This window comes from Camelina sativa, chromosome 12, assembly GCF_000633955.1.
Source record: "Camelina sativa cultivar DH55 chromosome 12, Cs, whole genome shotgun sequence".
Classification (NCBI taxonomy): Eukaryota; Viridiplantae; Streptophyta; class Magnoliopsida; order Brassicales; family Brassicaceae; genus Camelina; species Camelina sativa.
In genome coordinates this window covers 19501260-19506603 of record NC_025696.1, presented here as the reverse complement: position 1 = coordinate 19506603, position 5344 = coordinate 19501260, and positions in this window count along the sequence as shown.

Here is a 5344-nt window from a genome sequence, read left to right as displayed (position 1 = left end):
TAGAGAACTAAGCGAGAAAGCTTTTAGGGTTCTTAGGGATTTTGGTTAGATTAAGAATTGGTCAGTGGCAAGTCGTGTTGACTGTGTGTAAATCTGATTAAACATATCTTGTAAGATTGTTTAAGTGATTCTTAATAAGAAAAGAAGTTCTTTTCTATATTGGCTGCATCTTTATTTTTACAAATGTGTGTTGACGTTATGGCTCTCATATAAATGTGAATACATAATTATCCCATGAGCTTTAGGAACTGGAAAAATGTCAATTACATAACTAAAATTACTCCCAAAAGCATCAATCAATTTCACAGTCAAAATGAAATAGAGAAACTGTAATTACCGTGATAAATAGAAGAATGAAACTCAGCAATAAATGATCTGCAAAGCAACAAAATTTTTGTGAAATAATTCGCACATGAATTAGGCTTAGATAAGTTAGTAATGTAGTTAAACCATTCTCACTATATATATCGGATAAAGATCGAGGTCGAAACAAATTTATATGTAACATAAGTAAAATACAAATGGGCAACAATTAAACAAATTTATATTGCATACGGGATGAAATACTAGTAGTGTATAGAAGAACAACAATTTAGGTAAAACATTATTACATTGGGTAATATTAGAAAGAAAGACAACACCAAGTGGGCCATGGCCTAGTAATATTTTCATGCTCACAAGTAAGGGCATCTCCAATGCTGAATTTTTTTTAGTGAAAAATCACGATGAAAAGATGCGACTGTTCTTTGCATTTATTCAGATTGCTATTATTATATAGATTTATAGAGGAAACACTATTTTTTCCTTTATAGATAGAGGTGAACTATTTTATTTACAAAATAGTCCTCTTAATCTTTAACTTCTTTTATTTATGACCAAAATAAATAAAATAAGTATTTTTAAGAACTAATAATATAAATTTTAGTATAAATATTTATTCTAAAATATTGAGACTACCATTTGCAAAAGATAATTTTATAAAAGTGTTACAAAATTTAAAGTAAAATGGGTTAGTTTGTAATTTTTATAAATTAAAAGTGTTAATTGCAAAATAAAAATAGTATCTATTTAGAATATTCTTTTATAGAGGAATAAATAGGGAAAACCATTTGAGTAAAACTAATCTCTATTATAGAGATCCTCTATTATAGAAGAAAAAATAGGGAAAATCATTGGAGATGGTATAAAGAACAAATTCCACTATTCCATTAACCGGTTACGGTTAGCATTCACCATAAAACCAGAAAAATAGAAATTAGCTTACATATTGTATATAATAATTTTTAACAGTAAACTGAAGAAAAAAATTAATCCCTTTTCACATCATAATTACACCCTTGGAATTCAATTAATTATAATAAAACTAAACAAAAAAAGTTAGAAACAAAAAAAAGGAAAATACGAGATCTTAGAAAAAGATCTTGTACGCGGTATAGTATCGTTGTTGTGGGATTTAGAGAGAGCGTCTCTCTATATATTTTATTACAGTACCATATAATTCATGCCTTCTCTTACGATCGAAACTTACCTTTTTTTTTTCTCTGAATACGATGACCATGGCTCCTCGTAAGTTCTCTGATGAAGGAGAAGAAGAACTTTTTCAAACAGAGATTTCCAGGGTTTAAGAAGATATTATGGTTAATCAAAAGCTTTATAAATAAACTAAGAATATACCATCTTTTTTTTTTAAACACCTTCATTCTTCATTAATTTGAAATCGAGAATATAAATGTATCAATGAGCGTACAAAGTGAAGCTCCGCATACCATACAATCAAAAATTAAGTATAACAAAAGATACGAGAAAGTGAAAAAATACGTTGTTTTCTGATGTAGATAAGCCTTACACGCTAACAGATTATGCAATCTATTATTTTCCTTCATCGTCTTCGTCGTCTGATCTTCTTGTTGGGCTATCTTTTCTCTTGTGTAGCACCAAAACTTTTTATGAAAATCAAAGGGTTGCGATCCATCAGTTACATCGCTAACCACACAAACAGTTCCATCTCCCGCGTTAGGCGATGGTGTTAATTTGGTTGTAAATATCACCCATGATAGCTTCATAATCTCGATTCCTTTGTTGATATTTTTTGATGGCAGTAAATGAATGGTTCTTGTAGATGACTTCGAAACCCAAAACCGCCAAATCGTAATTGAAATAATGTTCCACAATACATCATGATAAATCACCAGCGGACACACCAAGCACATGAACAGGAAGAAATTTTCTTGGATTTGAGCAATCCCATGAATCCATCTTGACGAGGTGAAAAGACTCAACCACATCAACCATAATTCATCATAGATTAACCGCAATGTATCTTTGGATCCAAATAAAGCATCATCATATCCAAATTGACCAATTAGCGGAGCAAAGGATTTGGAGAACCAGCATAAAAAAACCATCAACATCAAAAAATTCCATCACCTTTAGGAGTGATTGTAGAAACCCCATAACCGATGAACAGAGGTAGAGAAGATGTTTAACAATAAGATCTGAGTGAGTCTTATTGTTACCATCATCTAATCTACCAATTGGTTTTCCAGGATCCCAGATTCGAAATTGAAAGTCATCTCCCAAAAATAAATTCATGCCGAAGCAAAACCGACAATGGGGATGAAGAACAATTTCATACAAAGAACAAGGGAAACCGCTTAAACACACATTCAGCGGATAGGCATCGACACACCACCGGAAAATTCGCTGGATTCTGGTCAGAACGAATCTCATCCCAAAGGAAAGGAAAATAACGAAGATTTGAAATAAGAAAACCAATGAAATTGCAGAGATCATTGGCCAATTTATTAGGGATTTGTAAATTGAAATAGAGAAATGAAACTAGAAACAAAGGGAAATCACCGACTGGCGTCAACGAGGTCGACGCCGGCCAGGAAACACTTGGGAAAAAGCTTGCCGGTGAGAAGTTGTCTGCAAGCGTCGGTTATCGCAGACAGAGAAAAGAGAAAAAATATTTTTGAATATACCATCTTATTGCACATATATTGAACATCATCCAATTAACTAACATGTTTAAAATAAATTAAAGCTTATTTGGAATTTAGTGTCGAATTTTAGTATCGTTGGAAACCCTCTCACACATAAAATCCATTTTACTTTTTTCCAATCGAAATCATACCAAATCGAAAATTGTTTATTTCAAATAAATGATCATATAAAATAGAAAAGAAAATAAGTATTTAAGATTACTATTTTTTCCCCTATTCAAATGGGCAACAATTAAACAAATTTATATTGCATACGGGATGAAATACTAGTAGTGTATAGAAGAACAACAATTTAGGTAAAATGTTATTAGATTGGGTAATATCAGAAAGAAAGACTTAACCAAGTGAGCCATGGCCTAGTAATATTTCCCATGCTAGCAAGTAAGGAACAAATTCCACTATTCCATAAACCGGTTACGGAAAAAAATAAGTATTTAAGATTACTATTCAAAAAAACATATTAATTCAAAGGTAAATTTTGTGAAATAATTTGCACATGAATTAGACTTAGATAAGTTCGTAATGTAGTTAAACGTTCTCACTATATGTCTATATATATCGGATAAAAATCAAGGTCGAAACAAATTTATATGTAACATAAGTAAAATACAAAACCTAGAGAAGTTTCGACATTCCATATATTTGTTCGAAACAAAAAATAAAAAAAAGTTCTCATACGATCGAAAGTTTACTTTTTGATTTTTCTCGCTGAATACGATGGCTCCTCGTAACAAGTTTGATGATTTGAAGAAGAAGTTTTTCAAAAAGAGGTTTCCAAGCTTTAAGAAGAAAGCCTGGAAACCTTGGCTCCGCCTTCCTCCCTTGGAGAGATAACATTGTGTCCAACCTCCTCCACCTTCCTCTCCTGGGGAGATAACCTTGTGTCCAACCTTCTTTAGCATAGAGAGAACCTCGGCTATGCCCTCCTCCTGTGTAGAGAGAAAATGTTCACGCCTTTTTGCTATCTAAAAATAGTTGCTCCGACAACCAAAAAAAATAAAATCCTTTTTCTAACGTCACAAAATCTTTTGATAGTAACTAATGTTAAATTTTCCAATGTATTCGTGGAAGTGTCTTTGACACAATATGATGTAGCCTCTGTCTCTGTAACGCCTCAACCGTCACTTTGCTTAGTGAGCCCATGTCCACTCTCAATCCATGGGCCCACCTTCCTAAGTAGGCCCTACATCCATTTCTGGCCCGTAGACCCATACATATTTGATTGCCGGTTTGTTACGTCTGTGAGACTTTAAAAACTTGGCTACCAACCCTACAAATCAACAAATAATCTTTTCATGTGTTTCGTCCTCACTCGTACAGTTCTGACAATCACTTCCAGAAAGGTCACCCATCATGAAGTTCTCTGAGGACCCTTGACCGAAAAATAAGTACATTTTGGTGACATGTGTGACCAAATCAATTCTTTTAAACCTAGGATTTATGACCAACCAATCAAGGTTGAGAATTAGGAAAAAAATAATTTGGCATAATTAAAGAAACAATAGAAAATTATAAGCACAGTAATATATGAATCGAAAATTATTCAAAGATGAAAATAGAAATTAAATAAAAAAATCTAAAATTACTACAATAAATTTTCAAATACAGTATTAGAAAAAAAGACGCATATATTAATATTTTTTTTAGATCAACATATTAATCTTACCTATTTTCAACTGAAAAAAGGAAAAAGTGTAACATCCGTGTTCCGGGAATAGAGTTTGGGTTATGTTGAGTAAACCAAAAGAGTGGATTTTAATTAATTTTGGTTTAATTAAATCCTGGTTTAATCTAATTAAACTAAAAACCCCTAATCTCTTTCTCAACTCACGCCTCCTCTCATGCTTTTGTGCTTTGGTCGAAATTTTCATCTGAGAGAGGGAGAGAAAGACAGTTAAGTGTTGGTTATTTGGTGCAAAGGAGAAAGAGAAGGAGATCAAGCTTTTTCCTTAGTGTTAAGAGAGAAACAGAACTTTCAGGGTTTGGGGGATGGAGGATTCGACTGGTCAAATCGTTTTGAAAGGAGATATTGGCAGTTTTGTGGGGCGTTTCTTCTCATTCGCGGATTGAGACCAGTGGGTGTTACAGGGACGATTGCGGTTTCATCTATAATCTGATCGTGCTGAAATTTTGTGAGAAGCTTCTGGACGTATATACCTTGCTTTTCACCGGAGGGATTAGAAAGTTCACGGTTAGTTTTGATTTCGTGGTTTCACTTATGAGGTTGTTCTTTTCTGTTTTTCTGGCAGTTTGTTTTCAATATTTGTTTGTTGTTGTGATTGGTTGTAGGAACAAGTATGGTTGTTCTTGGATATTGGAAAGCCTCTCATTTGGTTGTA